The sequence below is a fragment of the Eubalaena glacialis genome, chromosome 3 (assembly GCF_028564815.1).
Source record: "Eubalaena glacialis isolate mEubGla1 chromosome 3, mEubGla1.1.hap2.+ XY, whole genome shotgun sequence".
Classification (NCBI taxonomy): domain Eukaryota; kingdom Metazoa; phylum Chordata; class Mammalia; order Artiodactyla; family Balaenidae; genus Eubalaena; species Eubalaena glacialis.
The window spans coordinates 195032316-195046311 of NC_083718.1; the positions used below are offsets into that span (position 1 = coordinate 195032316).

The 13996-nt window shown below is 51.0% G+C and overlaps 1 long non-coding RNA gene across 1 annotated transcript; it reads right to left on the minus strand.

The window, feature by feature from the left end:
- Positions 1-4091: 4091 nt before the first annotated feature.
- LOC133089031 (uncharacterized) lies at positions 4092-8314 on the minus strand. The gene is made up of 3 exons (XR_009700571.1): positions 7857-8314; positions 4393-4532; positions 4092-4182 (listed from the first exon to the last, which is right to left on the minus strand). It is a non-coding gene; the product is annotated as an uncharacterized LOC133089031 (long non-coding RNA).
- Positions 8315-13996: the final 5682 nt, after the last annotated feature.

Below are 13996 nucleotides of genomic sequence, written 5' to 3' on the forward strand. Positions count from 1 at the left end.
TGTAAAATTAATGCAGGGCCTAGTTGGAGGCTGAGCAAGTGTCCAAAGAGCATGGGCCTCTGAACCCCTTTCTAATGCCGTGCCCCGGGGTCTCTGAGGAGGGCTGTGATCCGGACCTTGAGGATGAATTGAGGAGCTTTATGTGGGGGTGGGGGTGGAGGACAATCTAGAGGAGGGAGATGAACTTGTGTTAGCAGAAGTCATAGACGTGGCGTGTTCCTTCACTCTCAACTCCTTAGTGTCCAGCATATATCTACAATGCAATCTACAGATTCAATTCAATCCCTATCAAAATTCGAATGACATTTTTCAAAGAAATAGAAAAAAAAAAAAGAAAACCTAAAATTTGTACAGAAATGCAAAAGACACTGAATTGCCAAAGCAATCTTGAGAAAGAACAAAGCTGGAGGTATCACACACCCTGATTTCAAACTATATTACAAAGCTATAGTAATCAAAACAGTATAGTATTGGAATAAAAACAGATACATAGATCAATGAAACAGAATAGAGAGCACAGAAGTAAACCCATGACTATATGGTCAATTCATTTATGACAAAGGAGCCAAGAGTATACAATGGGGAAAGGACAATCTCTTCAATAATGGTGTTGGGAAACATGGACAGCCACATGCAAAAGAGTGAAACTGGACCACTATCTTACACCACACACAAATATTGACTCAATATGGATTAAAGACTTGAATGTAAAACCAGATGTAGGCTCCTAGAAGAAAACATAGAGTGGTAAGCTCCTTGACATCAATCTTGGCAATAATTTTTTGGATTTGACACCAAAAGCAAAGGCAACAAATGTAAAAAAAAAACAAGTGGGATTACATCAAACTAAAAAGCTTCTGCACAGCAAAGGAAACCATCAACAAAATGAAAAGGCAGCTCATGGAATGGAGAAAATATTTTTTCTTTTGTTTTTTTTAATAAATTTATTTTATTTATTTATTTTTGGCTGTGTTGGGTCTTCGTTGCTGAGCGCGGGCTTTCTCTAGTTGCAGCGAGCGGGGGCTACTCTTTGTTGCGTTGTGTGGGCTTCTCATTGCGGTGGCTTCTCTTGTTGCGGAGCATGGGCTCTAGGCATGTGGGCTTCAGTAGTTGTGGCATGTGCGCTCAGTAGTTGTGGCTCGTGGGCTCTAAAGTGCAGGCTCAGCAGTTGTGGTGCACGGGCTTAGTTGCTCCGCCGCATGTGGGATCTTCCTGGACCAGGGCTCGAACCCGTGTCCTCTGTACTGGCAGGCGGATTCTTAACCACTGTGCCACCAGGGAAGCCCAGAAAATATTTTCAAATCATACATCTGATAAGGGGTTAATATCCAAAATATATAAAGAACTCACACAACTCAATAGCAAAAAAAATCAAACAATATGATTAAAAAATGGGCACAGAATAAAGACATTTTTCCAAAGAAGACATACATATGGCCAACAGGAACATGAAAAGGTACTCAACAGCACTAATCATCAGGGAAATGAAAATCAAAACCACAATGAGATATCATCTCATAACTGTCAGAATGACTATCATCAAAAAGACAAGAAATAACAAGTGTTATCTAGGCTGTGGAGAAAAGGGAACCCTCGGGCACTGTTGATGGGAATGCAAACTGGTGTAACTACTATGGAAAACAGTATGGAGTTTCTTCAAAAAATTAAAAATAGAACTATCATATTATCCAGCAATTTCACTGCTGGGTATTTATCTGAGGAAAATGAAAACACTAACTTGATAAGATATATGTACCCTCATGTTCACTGCAGCATTCTATCCAATGCCAAGACATGTGAATGACCCAAGTGTCCATCTATAGATGAATGGATAAAGAAGATATCATATACGCATGCGTGCGCACACACACACACACACACACACACATACACACGAATATTATTCAGCCATAAAAATAAATGACATCTTGCCACAACATGGATGGACCTTGAGGACATTATGCTAAGGGAAATAGGTTAAGAAGAGTAAGACAAATACCATAATCTCACTTATATTTGGAATCTTAAAAAACACAAAAAAACACACAAACAAAAAATGAGCTCATAGATACAGAGAACAGATTGGTAGTTTCCAGAGGCAGGGAGTGGGGGGATGGGCAAAATGGGTGAAGGAGCCAAAAGGTACAAACTTCCAGTTATAAAATAAATAAGTCATGGGGATGCAATGCACAGCATGGTGACTATAGTTAATAATACTGTGTTGCATATCTGAGAGTTTCTAAAAGAGTAGATCTTAGAATTATTATAAGAAAAATATTTTTGTGGCTCTGTGTGGTGACAGACGTTAACTAGACTCACCGTGGTGATCATTTAACAATATACACAAATACCAAATCTTTATGTTGTATACCTGAAACGAACACAATGTTATATGTCAATTGTCATCATTTTAAAAAAAGCCTATGGCCCCAGCTCAGCCTCACTCTCACGGTCACTTAGCAGGCTGCGAGGCAGCCCGTGGAGAGGCCCCGCGACCAGGTGCCGAGCCTGCCCACAACCACACGAGTGCGCCTGGAAGCGGGCTCAGGTCTTCAGATGGACCAGCACCCTGGTCAACAGCTTGGCAGAAACCAGCAGACCTGAGCCGCTGAAGCCACACCTAGATTTCTGGCTCACAGAAGCTGTGAGATAACGGATGCTTGTCTTAAGTTTTGGGGTAATTGGTTACACAGCAGTAGATGGCTAATCTACATGGGCTAAGAAGTATGGATGTGATCCCATCATTGGTGGGTACTTTGAAGAATCCTTGAGTGGATTTTCATTTAGAAGCATGAAGCTGCCAGTTGCTTAGATGGTTATGGAGAGGTGAGGCTATGAGCAGGGAGATCACTCCATTACTCACTCATTCATTCCTCAAACACTTCCTGAGTCTTTACCACTGCCAGGGATAGAGAAGCAAGCGAGACAGGCACATTCCTGACCTCAAGGAGCTTCTGTTCCAGAGTAAGAAACAGGTAAGAAGCCAATATGAAAGCAAAAACATTAGCTACATAATTCAGATGGTAATAGGTACTGGGAAGAAAATAAGCTGAGACGTGATGGAGGGCCTGGGGTGGGGGCAGGGAAAGCCTTGCCGAGGAAGCCTGGCCACCGGAAGGCGGTGGCCATGGGGCTGACGGCAGCGGGTGTAGTGAGTACAGAGGCCCTGCGTCGGGACAAGTTTGGTGTCTTCTGGGGACAGAGAGAAGACTGGTGTGTCTGGAGCACAGTGAGTGAAAGGGAAAGAGACGGTCTCTGGGGAGCAGGCAAGGGAGGATGCACTCTGACCAGGGAAGTGACCACGTGAGCAGCCTGATTTGAGGGTGCCACTTGGGGCTCCCAAGAACAGCCTCAGGTTCAATGATTCCCTGGAAGCACTCACAGACTCAGTTTATTATGGTGAGAGGAGACAGACTGAAATCAGTCCCGGGCAGCACTGACTTCTCCATCCTGCTTCTCTTCAGGACATCCCAGTGGGGGATGGAGTGGGCAGTCAAATTGTGCGTCTGGAGTTTAGACAACAAGTCTGGGGTACAGATACATATTGTGGGGGTGGGTACCAACAAATTGAAGCCACAAGTTATTGAAGCCATGGGCACGTTCTCCAGGAGTGCGTGTGGAGTGAGAGGATGGAGCCCTGAAGGTAGCCGGCACCTGCGGCACGGCAGAGGAGAGGGCCTGGGAAGGAAACAGGCAGCACCTGGGGCACAGGAGGGCAGCCAGAGGGGCGTTGGCAAGAGCATCCCATGAGGATGTGGGGTCAGGAAAGCTGCCCAGAAGTCAGGGAGGAGGAGGCTGAAGAGGGACCTGGGCTGGCAGCACCGAGGCTGCTGATAATCACTCCAGGGCCTGACCACAGTGGTGGGAGATGGGGGAGGTCAAGGAGTGGAAGCCTCCCTTCCAAGAAAGGGGTGCACGAAGCGTGCTGCAGGAAAGGCACTGGACTTCCTCATCCTGGACACAGCAGCCATGGGAGAAGTCTGTTGAATTGAAATGCTTGAAGGCAGAGAAACAGACTGGCCTCGTGAAGGAGGGTTAGCAGGCAGGGACTTCTTGGATGAAGGGCTCCTCCAGCATGAGCCCTGCCACTGAAAGTTTCCAGATATTCCTGTAAGTTCCCCACGTCTCCCCTCCAGCTCACATTCTCATCAGCACCTCGGCGGTGTGGCAGGCACAGCTGTCCTGGTTGGGGTGGAGGCACGAAGGGCGTGTAACCCCCCAGGCCTGAAGCACCGTGCTCATGCCCAGAGCCTCCAAAGTTTCCGTGAAGCAGCACCCTTGGTGTTCACCCTCTAACCAGACTGTTACCTGCTATCTAGACACCAGGCCACCCTCCCATTGTCCCCAATGTCCCCTCTCTGTTCTCCCCAGCTCCTCTGCGGCCAAACTCACCTTTCCTCTTCTGGAGAAAACTACATCCCCTGCCGTATGTAGGGGGGACCTGGAAGGCCCCCAGAGGTGTCTGAGCTCCAATCTTGCCCCCAAGGACACCTCGGGACCCAGGACCACACTCATCGCTGAGTCCTCAGCTCCTGCGTGGCATGGTGAAGGCAGGAATGCCCGAAGTTAGCAGTTCCCCAGATCCCCAGCAGGACAGTCAGCATTAGGCCTGGCTGCTCTTGAGGTGTCTGCAGTGCACCTGCCCCAGGTGTCCCAGCCTGGGCACTCCCCACCCCCCAGATGAGAGCGCTTTCCTCTTCCGGGCTTTTCCTGATCTGCTCCTGGTTCTCAGCTTGTCCGGCTGGCTGCAGGGGCTGCTGCTGATCTCTTGCTTATTTATGAGCAATTAGCACCCCGCTTACTGGCTCATGAGCCCACTGTCCTCTTGCCCAGAGCTCGAAGGGGGAGTATCATGCTCTCTTGCCACATTTCCTGCTCCTCCCCTGCGGTTATTAACTCTCTCCCTTCCCCCGTGTCTCAAAGTCTCACTGCTAGGAAACAAGAGGGGCTCAGACTGGGGGATGCTGGGGACTGGGGGCAGGAGGAGGGGGCTTGGGACTCAGGGTGTTAGAGGATGCAGGTGGGGGTGGGCGTCAGGCTGGCTTTTGTTGAGAGGGTGGACCGTCCCGGCTCATTTTCTAGGGGTGGCGGTTGGCAGGAGCTCAATCTGCTTTTCCAGAGATTGTGGTAATTCAGGAGGAGAAGCTGGGGTGGGGGGCAGTGGCCAAAGCATCCATACCCCACACGTGACCTGTCCCTCACCTCCTCCTTTAGCTCTAAGTTATGGCCCCCCTGCTTTTGAACAAGTGTCCAGTGTGCCCATGGCCCAGGGGTCCTGGCAAACACTGGGAAGAAACCAGGCCCTGACACGCTTCTATGGACCTGTTGGCAGGTGCAGCAGGACCTTCCTGGAACAAGCACATGGAGGGGTGCTCTTCGGGATGCTGTGCTGACAGCCCACCATGGCCCCAGACTGACCCCTCCCCCCACTGCCCTTCCTGAGGTCTCCAGCCCCACATCTGGAGGCCCAGAGACACCCAGGCTTGGCCGGTCCCAAATGAAGCTGCCCCAAACCTGTGTTCCCACAGGCCTCTCCGTAGGGGTCACCCATCCCCCTGACCAGGCACCCCGCCTTCTAGACACCTTCACTGCTGGACCCTCCTTGAGAGGGTGGCCTGGGCCTGACAGCGGTGATGGAGGTTAGTGCAGCTCTCCTGGGCTCCCTGTTTCCCACCGTATTACTTGGCTTGGGCTGCCATAACAGACTGGGTGGCCTGAACAACAGAAATGGGCTCCTAGGTTCCAGAACTGTGAAAAAATAAATAAGCACTGGTGTCCTTATTAGAAGAAGAGATTAGGACACAGACACACACAGAGGGTCAACCATGTGAGGACACAGGGAGAAGGCGGTCGTCTCCACGCCAGGGAAAGAGGCCTCAGGAGGAACCAACCCTGCTGACACTTTGATTTCGGACTTTCAGCCTCCAAAATTGTGAGAAAATAAATTTCTGTTGTTTAAGCCACCTAGTCTGTGGTATTTGTGATGGCAGCCCTGGCAAACAAATACGGTGAGTGACACGGTGCAGCCCACACGCTGGGCCTGTGTGCCCCACTTCCTGCAAACCAGCTTTGCCTTTCAACGGAGGAGCCTTGAACCTTGACTGATTTCCCAGAACTCAGGTGAGAGGGAATTGTTACTAACTGCCCTCCACTAACCCACCCTTCCCCCTCTGCGGGCCTGACCCCAGTTGTCCCCCAGGGGGTACAGGGGAGCACAGCCTCCAGGGTAGTGCAGGCTGGGGAGCAGGGCCCCCTGGACGGAGCAGCATCCTTCAGTTAGGATGAGGCCTGAGGCTCTGTGGCCAGCTCTCAGGGTGAGATAGGCAGGAAGCCCAGGAGTCCATGGGCTCTGCCCAGCAGCAGCTTGGGACCCCGGGCCAGGAGAGACCAGAGCTGTCTGCCCCTGGGGGTCCCCCCAGGGGATCTGCCACCTGCTCGCCACGGTGCCCCAGGCAGGAGGTCCTTTTCCTGGGTCTGCTAACTAACCTGCTGTCACAGCTGCCCCCAAGGCTCCTTCCCCGGTTAAGCACGTCGCACAGGGCACTCCCCCAACCCAGGGTCGCATGCAAAGACTGACCTCTTCCCCGGCTACACGAGGACACACTTGCACCGAGAGTTCTTAGTAAACAGAGTTGCCTACCTGGCTGCCACCTCATTTGGTCACACATGCTGACCCCCAGAGACCTCGCACACATGGCTGCACACACACATGGCACCCTCCACGGGTGTATGGATCCCCTTCACCCTCCCAGAACACTCAGCCCACATGAACCCTGCCCACCACACACAGGAGATGCCCTCTCCCTTCACCTCACCCCACCCAGACCCGGCTGCCTGTGCAGACTCCCCTTTTACACAGGGCTCTCCCCACCCCACACACCTAGAGAGAAGGGAGGGGTTTTCTAGGTGGCTCTTTTCCCTGGGACCCTTTCCAGAGACTCCAGGCCAGGGAGGGCAGATGGAATGCTCTTTGTGGGCCTGGGTACCATTGGTCTCGGTAGTCTCGGGGCTTTTCCCTCAGAGAAGACAGTCCTGGCCTCTCCCTGCTGTGCCCAGGAGATGCAGGGACTTGTTTGTCCTGGACGCCATGCAGGCAGTGACAGCCATGGGGGATGCAGCTCAGGACCCCGGGTTGGCACTGGCGCACACCCCCTTACTGACTTCCAGACGTGGTCTTGAAGGCTGGCTAGTCTCAGCACTCCTAGTGTCATTTGAGAAGGTGTTTTTAGAATTGTATTTTATATTTAGAAGAGAAAAAACAAACCATATTGTTTGTTTGTTAACGCAAGTGTGGAACACAGAAAACTGTGATTGGTGGGCCTCACAGAACACATAGTGTGAGGGAGGGTGGCCCTATGTTGGTGACCCCGTTTATGCCACCTCCTCAGAGGGCCTCACTCTTTCTCACAGGGCGGGCAGAGGGAAAGGACTACAGATCTGGGCCGCCAAAGCACCCAGGGCCAGACACAGCAGGGGCTTTTACCTTTTATTATTACCCAGCTCTCTTAGCCAACAACTCCTTATATTAAATTACTAGTGTGGTTTCTGTCTCCTGACTGGACACTGACAGGTGCAGTGAGAAGTGATATTTGTAAGTTGCTGAGTTTTTGACCTTGTTTATCACTCAGCATAACCTAGAGGAAGCTGACTAATACAGGTTTTGAATGAGAGCAGCTATTAAAACCCATGAATCCTTTCCAGTCAAGTTTCCCCATCCCAACCCCCCAGAACTGTTGTTTAAGGTCATCAATGACCTCTACACCGGTAAATGCCATCTGCCGTCAAGTTGATCACTCCTCCTCCGATCACTGCTTTTCACTGGGTTTCGAGGATGCCACAATCTGCTGTTCTCCTACCTGATCAAGGCTTCTCCGTCTCTTTTCCTGATTCTTCCTTCTTTACTGGACCTCTGACAGCTGGAGGCCCCGGTGCTCTGTCCTTGGGCTTCTTCTCTTTTTACACTGCCCTCTCTGTGACGATCTCATCTGGTTTCACAGCTGTACACGTTCTCCACGTGCACCCCTCTCGCCCTCCCTCTCACAGGGACTCACACCTCCACACGGATGTTGGAGCAGATGCTGTCGGAGCCCACACATCTGTCCTCCACACCCACCTACAGCTTTTTATTGCAAGCTCCTGCACTCTGCCCAGGGCTTTCTCTGGTCACAGGAACGTGCACGCCCAGGCCAAAGTGCCAGAGAATTCATGCCCTGGAAGCAGCGTTCTAACAGAGATGGATGGGGGTCAGTGAACAACGCCCCCCCTCTCCCCCACCGTGCCAGGGTGCAAATCTGAGGTGTGTCCCACAGTCTCCGTGAGGTCCCCGGAAGGGCCGAGTCCAGCTGCCCGCAGCGATGACTTGCTTGCCCACCCCCCGCACCTGTGCTTCCTAGGATTCCCCCCCACCCCAACTTCCACCAACATCTTCAAGTCAAAAATTGATCGCTGCTCAGGGCAAACGTTCAGCCTTACTTAACACCGACTCCTCTCTCTCGCGACACTCTGCAACCCTCCATCCGAATCGGGCCCCTCTTTGACACGGAACACCTCGCGCCTTCCGCGTCGTCCGTACCCTTTCCGCCTGGCGCTGAGCCTTCTGGGAAGTGTAGTCCACGCCGCTCAGTCTCCTTTGCTGAGCAGTCGGGAACCTAAGCGGCGCTCTGCTTTGGGGGCCCTTTCGGTTTGGCTAGCGACGTACCCGCCAACGAAACAGACTTCCCGCCTTCTTCGCCCGCTTCCCTTCCAGTGTGGGCTGAGCGCCCCTCGCACGTGCCCCACTATCTCTGCGCCTTCAGGTGTGGGAGCATTTACCGTGTCAGTCGCCTCGGGACGTAAGTTCTTTTTGGCACCGCCTGCATTTACCCATCCCCGGGTCTACACCGCTGCCCGCATACCCGCGGCACCGTGTCATTCATTGATTCAAGCAGGGACCACTGCTGCGTCCCTGGTAGTGCTCTGAGCGCTGGGGATGCAACAGCCACGAAAACGTCCCTGCCCTCGCGGGATGGACACTCGTGGGGGAGTCAGACAGCAACACTCAAATAGCTGGATGAGGGACTTCCCGGGTGGCGCAGTGGTTAAGAATCCACCTGCCAATGGAGGGGACACGGGTTGGAGCCCTGGTCCGGGAAGATCCCACATGCCGCGGAGCAACTAAGCCCGTGAGCCACAACTACTGAGCCTGCGCTCTAGAGCCCGCGTGCCACAGCTACTGAAGCCTGCGCGCCACAACTACTGAAGCCCGCACGCCTAGAGCCCGTGCTCCGCAGCAAGAGAGAAGCCACCACAATGAGAAGACCCCGCTCGCCGCAACTAGAGAAAGCCCGCACGCAGCAACGAAGACCCAACGCAGCCCAAAAAAAAAAAAAAAAAAAAAAAAGCTGGATGAGTCCCAGTACTACGGTGCCAAGGAGGAAAGTGCACCAGGGAGGGGAGGAGGGGAGGAGGGGACTTGGGGTGGGGGGGTTATTTTAGAGGGTTCTCGGAGAAGGCCTGCGGAGGAGCTGGCGTTGGACCAGAGGCCCAGATATGACGGGAGCTCCCGCACACCTGGGCAGACCCCTGAGGATGAGGCAGGGCAGCAGCGTGGGGGGTGCGAGTGAGGGCGGGGGCGGGAAACGGGTCAGGGCGTGGAGGGCTGGGGGGCTTTTGGATCTTTCCTGGCTGAGATGGGCAGCCACTGGAAAGCTTCGAGCAGAAGGGTGACAGTACTGGGTGTTTTTCTAACTGGATCACTCGGCTACTCTGGGGAGGCAAGGGCTGAAGCGGGGAGACCCTTTCACAGGCTCCTGGCTGTGTGACCTGGGGCAAGCCTGTTAACACCTCTGTGACTCAGTCTCCGCATCCGTGGACAGGGTGTAAGAACAGCACCTACCTCATAGGGTTGCTGTTGTCAGCTTTAAGAACAAGGCCTGGCTGCAGCAAGTGCTCAGAGCAGCGTTAGCCTGGAGTTAGAGCTGCCTCACTCCTACTTCTTACCTTCTCCCATGGGTTTCCACCGAGGGGCAGACACATAAGACCAGTTACTCAAAGAGAGAAACCTGCAATGCCAGGCCCCAAACATGCCTCCTCTGGTCACTGCCCAGGGCTTAGACTAGAGCTCAGAGCTGGCTTCCTGGTTCTGCCTCCTCTGGTCAAGAATGGACAGGCCTTGGTGTCAACTCCAAGTCTGCAGACATGGCTTAGAGCCAACATACAGGCAGCGAAGGAGGAAGCACATCCTACGGTGCTCCTCCTGTCTCAGTCTGTTCAGGCTGCTGTAACCAAACACCATGGAAGGGGTGCTTGTACACAACAGTTCTGGAGGCTGGACGTTCAGGATCAGGGTGACAGCCGAGTTGGATGAGGGCCTTCCCTGTTCTAGCTGGTGCCTTCTCCCGGTGTCCTCACATGGTGGAAGGGGTGAGGGAGCTCTGTAGGGTCTCGTCTATAAGAGCACTGATTCCATTCGTGAAGGCTCCACCCGTATGACCTAAGTACCTCCCAAAGGCCCCACCTTCTAACATTATCACATTGGGCATTAGGATTCCAACATGTGAATTTTGGTGTGGAGGCGGGGGAACACAAACTTTAAGATCATAGTGCCTCCTAACTAGAAAAACAGGACCAAAGTGTTCTATGGTGGGAGCTAAGTTCAGAGATCTGACCTGTGAGTGACCCCCAGGGCCACACTTTCCCACAAGAGGTTCGTTGTCCAGGGCCTGCCGACTAGTGACAGGAGCGAGCTCCTCGCTGTGAGGTTTCTCTGAGATAAAACTGTTGCTTTTCCCTTTTGCTTACGTATTGTTTTCCCAGGCAGGCGGATTTCTGTAGTTTTGATTCAATTGCTGTGCTCTTTAAACTGGCTTTGCTTTGGCACGTGTGTATTTCTGGTTATCTTGACTTGATGTATTGTATCCTGGCCTCTCAATTAAATTTGAGAGACACCTATTTTTTTTTTTTTTAAAGTTAAATTTGCTAGACACTCAGATTTCTTGGTAAAGATGCAGGGAATGCCCTCGCCCCTTAAGTTGTCAGACCTCTCAGGAGGGATTATTGCTCGGTGGCTGCACTTGGCAGGGTTATGTTGACTCTTCTATTCATCAGAGGGAATCTCATAATTATATATGACTGTCGTCAGGAAAAGGTTGCATTATCTTGGCTATTTTCTCTTTTCTGACGTAGAAAAGTCTTATTTCTACGAGCCCTGTTTATGTCCCGCAGGTCTGGGTGGTCAGGGCAAGGGAGGCCCAAGCAGAGATAAGGACCAGGAAGGGAGCTGCGGTGGTTTTAGGGCTCACAGTTTTATTTCCCTTCTCTCGGGGATTACAGCCCTGCCTTGCCTATTTTCCAAAGTCTCTAAGCAACTATTGCTGTTTTGTTCAGTTTTCTGGTTCCTTACATGGTTCACAACTCAGACCAACAGCGAGACCTGAAAATCTCGGTTCCCTACCTACCTCCTCCCCAAACACAACACGTTTTGTGAGTTTCTGGTGAACCCTTATTTTGGAAGCAAACTATGCAAATGCCCACACGGACCTTCTCATTCACTTTCTTTTTTCACAGATGATAGACACTGTGTGGGCTGCCCAGCACCCTGCTTGTGTCTTGGAAGAGCCCTCCACACTCTTCCAAGGGCAAGGGACCCTCCTCTTACCTTTTTAAAAAAAAAAAAAATTATTTATTTATTTGGTTGTGCCGGGTCTTAGTTGCAGCCCATGGGCTCTTTAGTTGCGGCTCCGGGGCTCCTTAGTTGCGGCACGTGGGTTCCTTAATTGTGGCATGCAAACTCTTAGTTGTGGCAAACATGTGGGATCTAGTTCCCTCTTCAGGGATCGAACCCAGGCCCCCTGCATTGGGACTGCGGAGTCTTGTCCACTGCGCCATCAGGGAAGTCCCTCCTCTTGCTTTTTATGTGCGGAGTTCTGCGTATGCGGATGCACTGCAGTTTACTCAGCCAGTTCCCTGCGGAGAGACATTTGGGTTGTTTCTACTATTTTGCTTTTACAAATATTGCTTTAAGTGAAGACCTCAGGCATATCACATTTTGGCTTGTGGAGGTGTATCTTCAGGATAGATTCCTAGAAGTGGGATTGCCAGGTCAAAGGGCAATGTACCCATAACTTTGTTAGATGGAATCAAATTCTTCTCATTGATAATATACTCTTTTTTTTTTCTTTGCCATTTGAAATGAGTTGGTTTAATTCCAGGTGGAACAGAATTCAGGATAGAACAGAACCTGAAGAACACACATCGGCAGGATTCTGGGCTGGGTTTACTCTGATCTCACAGATGAGGTAGAAATGGCTGAGAAGAACTGAAGAAGAGATGAGCCACTGTATGTTTCTTAAATGTACAATAGGTTTTGAGACAACACTTCATTCTAGCTGTAGGTGGCAGCAGATGTTACGGCAGGGAACCCAGATGTTTACACAGGAGCGGGGCTAAGGCTCATCATTGCCTCAGGCAGAAGGAACAGCTTATTGTTGTGCCAGGTCTCTGACTTCCCCCTGTGGGCAGGGCCCTTCCCCGTGGCCTCCCTTTCAGCTCCTTGAGTTCCTCCTGCTCGTCCTCCCGTGTCTGCGGGAACGCCTCGTCTTCCTCACCCACCTCCTTGGCCGGCTTCCGGGGCTGCTCCAGGGGCTGTTTCTTGTCACCTTTGCCACCGGACGTGGCACCTCCCGCCCGTTCCGCAGACCCTGCCGCCGAAGCTGGTAACACACTTTCTGCCCATTCTTCCACAGCTTCTCCAACGGAGCATTTCGTCAGAATTCTGGGTTTTTGTCACTTCGATAGATGAGAAATAATTCATGATAAGTCACTGTAATGTAATGTAATTTGCATTTCTCTTATTATTAGTGAAATCAAGCATCTTTTTATATGTTCAAGGGCTGTTTGCACTGTCTTTTCTGTGAACAGACTGTGTATTTTGCCTATTTTTTTTTAAAGGGCTTTAAGTTTTTTTCTTTTCGATTTTTAAAAGCTCTTTATATATTAGGAGTATTAGCCGCCCCTTTTTAAAAAAATGATATAATACTTGCAAATTTTTTTAAAAAATTTCTTTATTTTATTTTTGGGTCTTCGTTGCTGTGCGCGGGTTTCTCCAGTTGCCGCGAGCTGGGGCTACTTTTCATTGCGGTGCGCGGGCTTCTCACTGCGGCGCCTTCTCTTGTTGCGGAACACGGGCTCTAGGCGCGCGGGCTTCAGCAGTTGTGGCTCGCGGGCTCTAGAGCACAGGCTCAGTAGTTGTGGCACATGGGCCTAGTTGCTCCAAGGCCTGTGGGATCTTCCCGGACCAGGGCTCGAACCCGTGTCCCCTCCGTTGGCAGGCGGATTCTTAACCACTGCACCACCAGGGAAGTCCCGGGTGGTTGTTTTGAATTCTTTGAAGAATTGCATATCCTACTCAATGATAACTTCAAGAGGCTGACCTGCCCATCTGGAGGATGGCATGAGCACAGTGTATATATGGGTGGGATGATTGATGGTGTACAAGGATTTTAAGTTTTGTTTTGTTTTGTTTTGTTTTGCCACGCCACGTGGCTTGCAGGATCTTAGTTCCCCAACCAGGGATTGAATCCGGGCCCACGGCAGTGAAAGCACCAAGTCTTAACCCCTGGACCGCCAGGAAATTCTCTTTAATTTTTGCTCTAAATCTGATTTCTGTTCTTTGTTTTGTTAAGGAAGTGTTCTTAGGCTCTCCATGATACTCCTTTGTCATTCTTTTAATTTGATCATCTGAGAGGTTTCAATAGGATCTTTGTTTTAGGGTGAAAACCTAAAAAAAAAAAAAAAAAAATCCTTGCAAATATTGTTTTATCAGGTATTTGGCCAGGACAACCGGTAAATTCTCCTGGCAGTATTGAACCTGTTTCTTCCTCGCAGGGGGTCTCCAAAGGTATACCTATTCCAAATGTGAGTCAAAACCAATAAGCCGTTTAAAAAATTAATTAATTTTGGCTGCTCCAGGTCTTAGTTTCGGCATGTGGACTCTTAGTTGCGGCATGCAGGATCTAGT